The sequence below is a fragment of the Harpegnathos saltator genome, unplaced genomic scaffold, assembly GCF_003227715.2.
Source record: "Harpegnathos saltator strain DR-91 unplaced genomic scaffold, Hsal_v8.6 scaffold844, whole genome shotgun sequence".
Classification (NCBI taxonomy): domain Eukaryota; kingdom Metazoa; phylum Arthropoda; class Insecta; order Hymenoptera; family Formicidae; genus Harpegnathos; species Harpegnathos saltator.
The window spans coordinates 474,331-487,834 of NW_020230698.1; positions in this window are offsets into that span (position 1 = coordinate 474,331).

Consider the following 13,504-nt stretch of genomic DNA (forward strand, 5'->3'; position numbering starts at 1 on the left):
ATTATTGCAATATCTTATTGTTATCGCAATTAGCTGGAATTTATTTTAGCGAAAATTATTGATTGTCGCAGAGAGTGTCGCGAAGTTCCGGCCTAATTTCGACGGGAAACGTCACAATGTAGATCCGTAACGCACCAATATAGAAGGAGAGTGATGGAAACACATAAATATTAAATATGCCGAATGGGTTATCGCGACGGAGTAGCAGTAACGGTGAATGAGACAGCATACGCGACGGTAATTAAATACGAGGAGACTAAACTTAGTAGCGAACGTTGAGCGGGAATACTCGAAAATTAAGTCATGCGATTTAGATCGCGCTACAGCTTCCCATTCTTGAGCGTAGAATTCACTTCGTACGGTATGCATTCTGAAATACATGAACGTAACACACGCGACGTCATACACCCATACATATGCATCCGCGCAATATATTACCGTTATTTGTGCATTAAATCATTATCATTGCGCTTGACAAACCTGCGCGTTACAAACACGAACTATAGCGATTCTCGTCTCAATATCCAGAAACGATAGAAAATGATAATGTTCGTATCTTCGTGTTCTCTGAAGAAACTCGTAACTTAGATACGCGTCGTACGAATAACTCCAAATTCAGAGAATTCTCCGGTTAGATGCATATATAAAAATTTTTAATCGAACCATCGCGTTTCAATTAATCCGTTTGCCAAAGTAACCATGATAACGCAGCGTAATCGTTTCTCATCAAATTTAATTTTATCGGCAACGCTCCTCGCGTGTGCAACTTTGCATATGCATAAAAGTACGCGCAGCTACCGGCGAACGTGGTGTCGGAATGTTTTTCAAGTACCCCGTGGTGCGCGCTTATCTTCTTGAGAGATAACGCCCCGATACCGAAAATACGAGCCGTTCGATCGACCGTGTCGTATCGAAGGCCCACTGCCGTCTCCTGAACGGAACCCCACCCGGTATACACGTCTCTATGCCTATATATCGGCTGTATGTATTCACGTATGTGCACGTGGAGTCTGCGACCTTACACACACACACACACACACACATACATATACATGCCACACACAACACACGTACGCATACATTCACGCGCGTACAAACACAAACACAAACGAGCGCACACATATGTACGCGTACCGGCACACATAAGTGTGCTCGCATCGAGCATATATATAAGGGTTGATAGTGCTCGGGCGAGCGAGTCACCCTTACGTGCAGGGCGTGGCCAGGGTCCACCAATCGGAGGACAGGGAGAATCTCACCGAAGGACCAAATCGAACGAAGTAAAAATTTCAGCGGTCGCGTCAAACGCCGACGCCAAAGGGGATGAGCGCGGTTGATCCGGGCTTACATTTTCCTTACTCACCCCCGTAGCGAATCGCCACACGCCGCGTCGCGTACCCTTCCGTTCGTTTTGTAGCACAATCTTTCACGTGTGAACGTAATGTTGCTCGCGAGCTCGCTTTGTTATTCTTTTCTCTTACGAGCCTCGCGATTTATTTACGAACTCGGATAATTTGATAAATGCAATATTTCGTACGGTTGTCTCTTCGGTGAAAAAGTTATCGGTCGTGTAAGATTTACTTTCTGCAAAGTGCGTATTTTTAATTCATGAAAACGTGTCTAAGATTTGTTGAACGATGAAGGTAATTTGTTGATATTATTTCTACAACAGTTTCACGAAGGCGGGAGAAGGAAAAGGTAAAATGCGATATTTTACGGGAAGTGTGTCGGTAAGGAGACACGAAATGCTCAGTTTGTTCGAAGAAAGAAATTTTATTTTGCCTTGTACTCTGTCTTACGTAGCGATACTTCAACACTACGCCCATATAATTGCACAACAAAGATTCGTATACGGGTTCGGGGAACCCCTCTTCTATCAGTGTTTCCCCGATATCATATACTATTAATCGTGAGCTCGTTTACAAATGAAATATAAGGCAATTACGCGTTCCTTCCCCTCGCGTGTACTTCCGCAGGCGGATTCTCATAAAATCAAATCATTGGAGCGAATCGATTTGACTGCCGGCGCACGACTCGCGACAAGTGACTCGGGGCAAGCCCTTCTCGGGGACAACGCGGAGATTCTTCCGCGTGTTTCCCGCCGCCGAATTTTGGCCGCACAGCCGACGAACTACATATATACATCGTCGGTCGCAAAGAACCGAGTGAAGAGGGACGCGTGGAACAGGCGGGGGGAGGATGTCGGGAGGGAAGACGGAGTGGTAGGGTCTGCGTTTAATAGCCGTAGTGTTACCTCGGAGGCCCTTCGCCATTAAGAATCCCACAAGACCGTCCCGGAGACCTCCCAGGCACCCTTCCACCCCCGATACCCCGGTCGCCCACCCCCGGGTTTCCCCGGGACATATTACACCGCGCCCCGGTAACGCGGATACGATACGTGGCTGTACGTGCCCGCCTATGACTATATATCGCCGGAGAGGGTATACTACGGTACACTAAAATCATTAGGAGCACGTGCGCCTCGCAGCGCGCAGAATCCCGGTCCCTTGCCATTAGAATGCTTAGAGACGCGACGCTGTCCTATCCGGAGATCAATATCAAAACAACGTCGCGTGACCGCCCACAATCGCGACGCCGCGAATCCTTCGGCTCTGCCGGCTCTCGTCTCACGGACAAGACGATCCCGTCAGCGTAAATACTTGCCTCTTCTTCATGTCGAGTGGCTTGATCGATGAGAGGTTTCGGATGCTTGTCGTTGGCAGCCGCCGAATTGTGCCGTGGAAGTCGGGAGAGCGAGAGATGGTTTTCGTTTAAACAAGCAACACCCCGCATCGATATTAGCCGATCTCCCCCTCTTGTCTCCCAAGACATTTCTCGCTATGATCAAAAGCATGAGGAAAGCATGAGGAAAATTTAAGTTCTATTTACAGACATTCCCTTCAGTACTTCATCACGTTCATCACGTGACTTTCGGAAGGAAAGTCCCTCTGTTAGAGGCACTTTCTTAGTAACACTGTATCATGTGCTTTGTTTCCCATTCTCAATAAAACAAAACGCTATTCGATGCTATCCGCGATATATTCGCTTTTCCGTCGAGTAACAACCCCCGTTAACCGCGTCGTCATCTTCGTGTTCTGACCGCGAAACTGAAGGAAAAGAACGCCGCTTACACAATCTTGGTGCATCTACTTTTCTAAATTACGTTGCTCTTCTTCACCGTCTCGGCTCTTGCATATAAGAGGTTGCCTCAAAGGAGAAAGAGCGAGTGAAAACGAGCGAAGGAGGGTGTTAGGAGACGCGCGGAGGAGGACTTTACCGGAGGGAAAGAGACGAGGAAGAGAGAGAGAGAGAGAGAGAGAGAGAGAGGGAGGGAGGGAGGGAGAAAGAGGGACGAAGAAAATAAGCGAGCTGTAGAGAGAGAGAGAGAGAGAGAGAGAGAGCTGGTACTCTCTTCCTCGCGCTGCTTAAAATTCATAAGGCTCTCTGTTTACTTACTAAAGATACGCGGCTTGCCCCCATCGCATCCCAATCCTATGCCCCCCTCCCCTATAGCATGGTGGTCTGCACCCCCGCGTTTTGCCGACGTCACGCGAGACCGTGCTTTATCGCGGAAAATAAAATTATTGGTTGCACTTTTCTCCACGCGGGCGGCGAGAGAGCTCGCGCCGCTCTTTTTGTCGTCGTCGTCGTCGTCGTCGCCGTCGTTCGCGTCGAGAGAATCCTGCTGCGCAAATTTTTCCGCGGCATTTAAACCACAGCAAGCTCCGGACAACGCGGGTTCTCTTTTGCCGGATATTTTCACCAAAGTGAGATGAGCCTTGCGTTGTACGCTCTGTACGAAGGATAGCGAGAACGATCGTAACGTCGACCTAAAAAAAAAAAAAAAGAGCGAAGAAGAGAAAAATAGTATCATCAAGGATGATTAAATAGATAAATCTCGGGGAAATAAAGAGCAAATTTTTGTTCTTTTGGCGAGCTTCATTGTAGGCATAAATTTTATAATATGCTAAAATCCACGATTCTTTTATCGCATTATGTTTGCGTATTAATCGCAATATCGCATAATTTCGAATGATACGTCAGTAAGTCCGCGAGAAGAAACAATCGAGACGTCTTAAGTCCCGCGCATTTTCTATTAGTCCGGGGTATCACATATTTATTAATTTCCACTCTCATCTCGGGCGTATTCCGATCGGCACCCCCGCGAGTTAATTAGCGCGAGAGCGCGATTATGAACGCCGCTTCGATCGACGTCGGCGGCGCGCGTCGTCGGCGGTAAATCAGCTGCTGCCGCGGGCGACCTTGCGCGCAAAGAAGAGGAAAAGTCGTTCAAGGCTGAAGAGAGAGGTCGGCACGGCGTGACTGCGACTTGAACGACTTGGAGAGGTAGGCGGCGGAAACGAGATAGTCGCCTGATTATCTCGGACGAATTTTCTCAACGCTCGCTCGCCGTCGACAACGTCGTTACGCATATACTTCTTCCGGATATGCGCGGGCGCATATACGGCTGTGTAAGTGTGAACGTGTACGTATGTACATGTGCGTGTGCGCGCGTGTGCACGTTCCATCCACACTCACCTTACCGCGCGTTATAATCTCGTTGCTCCCGGCGACGTCGAATAAAGTACTCCCCGGTACTGTCGGTAACGCGAGGCACCAACTATTAACTCATTAGTCGAAGTTCTTCGTATTATCGCATTCTCTTTGAGAGACCGCGCCGGTGTTCCCGTACTTACGGTAAGGTACGGCCGTACCCGCTGGGTGGATTAGATCGAGCGTTTGAGGAAGACGGAAGTGGAAACAGAAAGGGAAAGAGAAAGGCACGCTTGGCGAGAAGAGGACGGCGTACGTGTACGAAGGGGTGGGTGGCGGTGGTGCGCGTTGTGGATGGTAGAGAAGCGGTGACGCCGTGGGCTCACGTGGGTGAGATGGGGAGAGAGCGTTGGGGCCGATGGGAGGACGGAGGGTGGGCGAGATGGGCGATGTGGGTGGTCGGTGGCAGAACGTATAGGTGGCGGTAAGGGTTGGCGTAGCATGGTAAGGATGGTGGCAGCATCGTGGAAGAGCTGGCGGGAGAGCGCGGCGGAGGGTGGTTGGCCGGAGAAAGGGTAGCGGGCGAGCGCGAGGGTGGTTGCACGCCCGGCATTGTTTCGAACAGGCGTGTACACGTACATACATCTATTTGGCACATAGGTAAAGCATCTTAGAGACCGCGTAGAAGGGAACTGCTGCGCTACGGCAGCGGCAGCGGCAGCGGCAGCAGTAGCAGTAGCAGCAGCAGCAGCAGCAGCAGCAGCAGCATCGTAGTTGGGCTGAGGCAAGGGTTGAGGGTGACAGGGGGTGGCGTTGGGCGCGAGGGCTAGAAAGGGAGACGACGTGGTATAGAGAAGCAGAAGCAGAAGCAGAAGCAGTGGCAGCGGCAGCGGCGGTGGCAACAGCCAGCCAGCCAGCCAGCCAGCCAGCCATCTTGCCACAAACTTGACTCGACCAATCAGCGTCGAGGCTGTGGTCACCGTTGTACCTTCGGCCTCTTTGCCTCCCACGTCCCTCAGCTTTCCACCGGCTTCAATTCCCTCCGTCCCTCTCGCGGTGTGGCTCTTCCTCGCTACTCGCTCCTCGGGTCTTTTCTTCCTCGTAGGTCTGCAGCAGCCCCGTAGCGGAGCACCTGCCAGCCAACCCTTTAATTCTAATCAATTTACTCTTGCGCGAGATCCCAACCCCTCGCGAGCGTATCCTCGTGAGCGCGACCGAACCTCAAGACCTCACCCCCGCTACCCCCGTTACCCTTGCTCGCGCTGATGCCTCGCCATCCCTCCCCCTTCTCCACCTGCCCCCGACTGTTACTCCAGTCGAACGACCCTGCTACATCCGATAACGGAACGCCGTTCGACCGGCCGGGACTCTCCCGGTAACTGGCTAAATAATTAGCGCGAGGAGATTAATCGCCGGGAGTTAAGTCGAGGCTGCGTTAACGACCCTCCTGTGACCGGCACCTGGGGCTACAAGCAGGACAGTTTCGCAGGACTCAATTCTCAAACTTTGGGTCTTGGCTTCTTGTCATTTGGGAACGTATAATAGACACTGTACAGCTAGACTAGGTCTAGAAGTCATGCGCGAATCGCTTCCCACGCAAGTATTTCTTCCTGCATTCTCAGCAATGTATTTCACTCCCGAGATTTATTGATTCCTGCATCTATTCCTCGCGAAATAAACAAAAATACATTGATAAATGACACACACATATATATATATATATATCATTATTCGGTATAGCATAATATTCGGCACACGGGCGGGCTCTTCCGCGCGTAGTTTATGAGCAAAAATGACTGGCGAACTTGGTACTAGGACGCAAAGGGTTAATGATGTACGTAAGTTAGAGTAGCATATATGGGTGGTATGAATAATTCGATCGATCCCGATCCCAACGCGATGGCTGAAGTTTACGCGTGCTACGTTTGCAGGAGTTCGGCGGTGCTTGCATAATTTAGTTAATGGCTCGTAGACTAATGGTTAAAGTCCATGTTTAAGCGTCGTACCAAGAACCCTTCCCCCCCTAAGAGTCCGCCTCGGGATTCCGTATAGATGCCTCCTCGTGTTCCAATTTATGGCGCTGCATTACGCCACTTTCTGGCCGATGGCGCGTCCCACAAAACTTCGATCTAAGCGAATAACTTCCAAGGCTTCAGCAACATTCATTTCTACATATTTGACAGCAATTCGACTCGATTATGATTGGACTTAGAAACGGGGAAGTTTTCAAAATTGAAGAAGGGACATTCACCGAGGGAAGGAGACACGACGCCCGAGAAAGATTACGACGATGTTATATGTAATCATCGTCGATTGGCTGGACAAACCGACCGAAGCGAAACGAAAATACACGCAAGTCAGCCATTCTCGTTAATCGCAACATTATCGGAATGGCGAATAAATCTGTTTCGCGAGCGAAACGAACGCGCCGTGCAACGTGTCGTTCGCGGGAGAGAAAGTGCAAAACTATATTTCCTTTAACGCCGCCGATATATCGATCGTATTGTACGACCGCGGCGCACCGGTGATAAAGCTGTCTCAAATAAATCGAGAACGTCGGCCTGATTACACATCGTTCTGCGGGACTGGCAGAGAGTAAGCGCGGCTTAACGACGGATCCGATCCGCGGGAGCGGCGCAATCGTCCTATCCGATCACTTTCCTTTTTCTTCTTATATGCTGACGCGTATTCGCGATGCCTGATCGAGTGGCGGGGATTCCGGCCGACGGTGAAGGAATAGGACGAAGAAGGGGGCGGTGGGAGGGAAAGGGGGCACGATTTATTTATGTCGGTGATTGGAAGAACCGGGGAGCCAAGGGTTTCCTTCGCATTAATACCGAAGGGTCGCGGGGTGGTTTCCGCTCTTATGATTCCGATACGACGCGTATCGAGCCGCTTCGAATCGTGCGAATTCGCGAGGAGGAGCGATTTTCGAGCTTCTTCGGGCTCGCTGAAAATCGCTTAATGTTCGCGTCCCTGCGCTGGGAAGAGGAGTTTAGCGAGCTTGTAGATAATAAGATGCACGTTGTTCTTTATGCGTAATAAAGAAGTGCGCACGAGCGGCTATATGCGCCATTTGCATAAACGCCGTGTTACAGTTTGAGCGTCAGCCAACGTTTGAATTCTCGCTTTGTAATCCTGTTTGGTGACCTGGGAGGCGAATGTCTTGAACAGAGCAGAGGAACATGAACCTGTCGGCATTTCTCAAACTCGTTATAATGAGCGACGCGTGCACGTGAAACAAGTTTATTACCCTTTAAGAGTTTCTAAGCAGCCCCGACACCCCGAGGAGAGGTTGCTCGAGGTCTTAAGTTCTTGACACTTTAACCTGTCGAGAAAAAGTATCTTAATTTTCTTCCGGAATTCGCCCAACTTGGAGTTTCTCGTCTCTGTTCGTGCCAGACTACACCCGCTAAAAAATGTCATCGCGTACGCCGATCGGATCGCGGATCGACAACTGTTTATTTAGAAAAGTATCTCTTGCCGAGAAAACTTGCAAAGTTAAACATTTCAAATGATCAAGCACTCAATAAAAGCGAACAATGACGTGTGTACTTAATGATATGCTCTTTTGAGCTATCCACTGTCGCGAAGGAATTAATTATTCTCGCGATAAAGCGATGCAATGGTCCTCGAGATTATGCTCGACCGATCCGTGAAAATTACATTAATCGCATGAGATTAATAACGAATGGGAAATCGATCGCGAACAAGAATATCTAATTAACGCTCGAGATAATTATACCACAGACACGCTGGTTCCCTAACATTAACGGTCCTCAACATCGGCCGTCTGCCATCAGAAATAACTCAAGTTCAACAACGCGTTCTATACTGACGATCGTATTCGCGCGCCGATCGCTTGTCGTGTCGGCTAATTGGTCTCATCTCGTTGGGTAGGGAATGAAACAAAAACGAAGAGAATGTGTATATATGTGTGTGTGTGTGTGTGTGTGTGTGTGTGTGTGTGTGTGTGTGTGTGCAAGAGAGAGAGAGACACGCGGGCAAGGATACGCGCGAGTTGATAAAGCAGCGCGAGCACGCTCTTAATTCGCGCAAAACTACTTAATAAAGCAAATGAATGCGTGGCTCTTTTGACTGTTTGACGGAGCAAAACGCGAACGGGGGAGTCGCGGTTAATTCTGAAGAGCGACGGGAGTTGGCAACGGGGATGCGGAGGATAGAGCGAGAGAAAAAAGAGTAAAAACGTGGACAGGCGTGCGCGGGAGGGGCGGTCGATCTTTTTCTCGAGGGTGGAATCTCACCGACGTGCGCGACACAACGATAACGACGACGACGCTGACGACGCCGACGACGACGACGACGCCGACGACGACGACGACGACGACGACGACGGGTCGAGTGGTTTTCAAGCTAATAAAAAAATTACCCCGTCGCATGAAACCCGACGACGTATAAAACGTCGCTGAGTACGACTCACCCCCGTCGCCGCCCCCGTCGCTGCCGCCGCTGTAGCTGCTGCTGCTGCTGCTGCCGCCGCGCCGCTAGCTCGACCATCCCCGCGCGAAAAAGGGGAGAAATGCATGGAGTCGACACCCTTTCGGTCTGCTTTTATTTATTTAGGCGAGGAGTTAGACTGCTTTCATTTATTTAGACTACCTATTTCGCTCCTTGGCGTAGGAATATTTTCCAGAGGGACACGAGAAACCAAATTGTGAGTGAATTAATTTTCATTTATTAACGAAAGATTGCTCGCGCGAGGGAGATTTGTGGTTACATTTTAATGCATTGGAAATTCTCTTTCTCTCTTTCATCAATGACAATTTCATGTTATCGACAACAATGTATATTTTAATAGTATCACGGAATAATAAGTTCAGTGAAATTAATTCCCGGAAAATCGACGGTATTTGTTGTAATCCTTGAGATTTATGCTGTTGTTTCGTTATAACGTCATTCGACGATACGAAGATCTATGCCTTCATATGAATCAGTAAGATTGATTGTAAAATTGATTTTCTGAGATTACTCGGAAGATATGTCCATGATTTACTGAAGCAAGAAGAAGAAGGTGTGCCAAACGTCGAATGCATTTGCCGGGTATTAATCAGCGAAGTGAACTCTCTGGAAAAGAAACACGAACAACCAAGATTTGTATGTAACGGAAGGTCAATATTCGAATCTTTTTCCTCTCCACTGATCTGACCGTTACGTTGGCAATAGTGCCAAGCGGGATGCAGTAAGGCGACTGACATTTTACATTTACCTACGTAGACAATATTGAAATTCCCGTAGTAGAAACATTTGTACGTTGAAATGTCTGCAGTAAAAAGTTGCGGTATCTCGCGACACTTTAACTCGACACTCTCCTTGTTTTAATTTGCTCAACTTTGTCAAATCCGGCTAATTCAATGTTCTTGATATAAATCAAATTAATAAAGGCTAGTCCGATTCCTCAAGTTTGTATACTTGAATTTCGAATTAAAGTCGCCTGCCGCACGAAACTTTCATACAAGTCCACGAAGAATTCTAGAGTTCAGTTCGCGTAAGTCTCGCGTTTGCTCACGATTCTGACCGGAAAGGGAAACGCGGAGGAACCTCGTTAAGTTGCCGGGTTGTTAGAAAACTTGTTGGCACTGTTAGAAAGTGCACGAATAGAAGAAGGACCAGCCGCGTGAGCGAGCAACATTCTAAGCCGTGCTTTTTCGCTCGGATACGGTCTCTAGGTACACTCCGGTCGCTAATTAAAAGCGGCCCGCGTGTCCTTGCGAGTCGCGCTTACGAAAAATGAAGGAAAGAAAGAAGGAAAATGTTCTCAATTGTGCTCACCCTCCTCTTCTCATGGCAGCCTGCGCAGCACGTTCTTCATTTTCCTTCCTCGTCATCTTTCTCCTTCTTACCTTCTTTCCTCGTCGCTTCTTCCTTCGCGCGTGTTCTCCCTCTCTCTCTCTCTCTCTCTCTGCGTCTTCCTCTTTTTCCTACCCGATATTTTCGCGCTCCGCTCATCTCCGTCTTTCCATCGTCCCGTTCAGATATCCCGCTCCCTCTCGTCTCCCCCACCTCTCCTGACACGACACTCTCTGGTAGACCGGCTTAATTATCGTCCAAGTGTTCTTTAAAGAGCGAATTACACGCTCGATGTTTACCACGAGCTTTTCACTCTCGTCATGTCTTCTTCCGTTCGCGCAGCTTTCTTTTCTCTACGTTCGTCTTTGCCGCGGTTCCTTTTCCTGACGCACTCTGAGGGTGAAAGAGACAGCGAGCGAAGAAACGACGTGGGCTGTTTACTAACGGCATTTCTTCGGCGCCCTGCGAAGCTACTTCTTTCACGCTCGTAACTTTTTATCACATTTGCGCCCCGTAACGGATTTAGTCGGTCGCATTATTTCTGCGACTTCCGGTCGCGTTTTCTCACGCGCGCTCGCATCGAATCGAAGAAACGAGGTCGGTTTTATAAATATCGTCCCCCGTTTTATTTGTCTCTCGTGCAGCGCGATCGTCGTAGAATTTGCGGCTGTTAACTTCAATGACAAAAATTTTAATCCATTTTTAAAGCATCAATAGCTTTCAAGTTACGATATATGTTTATAATGAGTCAACATCTGGATGCTTATTAAATAACAAAATTTTATTATTTTCTTAAAATTTTTGGAGTTTTCTTTTTCTTAAAAGGATTTCGCGGTATTCTGCAAGTTTTTTTCCGGTGAATATTTCCTCTATTTTTTTTTTATACTTTTTGGACTTGTTTCTTTTAAAGCTGTATTTTTTCTTTACATATTTATATGGATATTTTATAGATATTTGCACTTTAAATTTAGCCCACTTTTCTTCAGTTCTTGCGTATTTTATGTGAATTGAAGGGAGAAAAAACCAAAGAAGAAACAGAGACTTCTTCGAATTGCACGTAGGAAACTGCAAGAATAGCGATTTGTATCGGAAAAAGAATTTTCTTAGTAAGTTAAGAAAGACAGTTCACCCCAGAGAGGATTTTATTATTTTCTTTTTTTTTTAGAGCAGCTATTTCACGTTGAAGAATACAGCAAAAGGGACCGGGAGAAACTATCCTGCTTTTGCAGAAATCCAATATTTTTACACCGACGACAAATTGTCGCAGTTGCGTTTTTTACATTTTGGCATTAGCATGGAGAATTCAATTACTATCTTGCAAAGCTCTACTATATGACTACCAGTTCCTTCCATTTGCTAATACGTAGGGATCGAAATGAAAGAATTTTTCCAACGCGCTGATCGATTCACGATAAACAAACAATTTGCTACAAAACTTCTTTCATCCAATTTTTCGCTTTCTTTTAATCCAATCTTCTATTACACCGTAAAACAATATCGACCGACGCGCTTTGCGATATCAACACGATGTTGATGCACTCTTCTCTTCCATATCTTCTTCCCTGTCTTTTTCTCTGGCTTCGCGATCGCTGTGGAAGAAAGGTGCGCGGGAAGGCAGCAGCGTAAAGCGTGGCTGGGTAAAAAAATCGAGGCTCATTACCGCTCGTTTCAAGCTACGAGGCGGGAAAATGCGGGCGTCTCGAGGTACTTAAACGTCGCGTTTTCTATGCTCAGAACGCAGTGACGCAAGGCAAGTTGCGCTTTCATCTTAAGCTCAATTCAAAATATAAGAGAGTCGAATCCGCGATGTTCATTCTTTACGCATAATAGTTCGCGAAAAAGTTCACGTTACTTACTTTGTCGTAGCGAAATGCATTTTCCACTCGTGTTTTTCTATAGGATTAAATGAGATCCACCATACAACAGGCAACAGCACTTTTTTTCGAGAGTTTATAAATAAATAATGAACGTCAGTTTTAAAAAGTGAATATAATTTTCATATTCATGGCGACATTGAAAAGTTCAAGTTATATTTCAATGTTCAAGGAATGTTGCAGTATGTTCCATGCAAAATTTATCAATATACGAAATACGAATGTACAAAAATGATGAGGAAAATTGTACTTATATCGTTTCCTTTTTAAACGAATTTAAACGACAACGTCAGAAGTTGATTAGGTATACAAACGGGGATACGAGACGATCGCGGAAACGTCGAAGCTTTACGCGTACATTAAAAGTACTCATATCCCCGATACTCGTCGCAATCGACAGGCGAAAACCTCGTTCTCGCCGACTTCCGGCGGCGTATTTCCACTGTGCCTCGCTTCGCGATATCTCTCCGCCTCAAAGATAAAGCGGTTGCTGTGCCGAGATCAGGCGAGCTTTCAACCCCCGGCAGCGACGGGGACGAGTCAGCCCCCGGGTCCTCGGTGTTTTCTCTCCCTCTCTCTCTCCCTCTCTCTCTCTCTCTCTCTCTCTCTCTCTCTCTCTCTCTCTCGTCCTCCCCCATTCGATTTTCCACCATTTCCCGATCGTCCGTTTCCCCCTCGTCTCGTCCATTTCCATCAGTCTCCAGTGACGTTTATACTTTCGAGAACGGACCCGGGGGCTGTACAGGGCCGAGTTAAGGGGGTGGTCGTGATCGAGTGGGTGCTAGGGACGGGGGCGAGAAAGGACGCGGTAGAAATAGGGAGAAGGAGGAGATGGAGGAGGATGAGGATAAGGAGAAGGAGGAGGCGGCAAGGAGAACGGAGTAGAGGAAGGAGGAGAAGTAAAAAGGGGGAGTACGAGAAAAGGGGGTGGTAACGGCCACCATCGGTCGGGGGCGAAGCAACCCTCGAGAAGGGTCTCCCTCTGATATATTGCCTCACCCGCAACCCTCACGCGCCCTAAACCATCCCTTATAGCCGCCATCTTGAAGGACTCCCCTTACCTGCTCTGTTTCTCTCTCTGTCTCTCCCCCTCTCACTCTCTCTGTCGCACTCACCCACCCATTCCCCTCCCTCTCATCCCCGGACTGCGGCCTGCACTCACCCGCCCACCTACGATCGAAAATCCCGTTAGACTTATACGGGCTTAGCCCGTCCATTTTGACGACGGGCTGCGTGCCACCCTTCGCCAGCCACCCTTCGGCTCTTACGGAATTCCGTAGGGCTTTTTTTCCTCTCGCTGCCAAAGCATCCGCCGCTGTTTTCCAAAT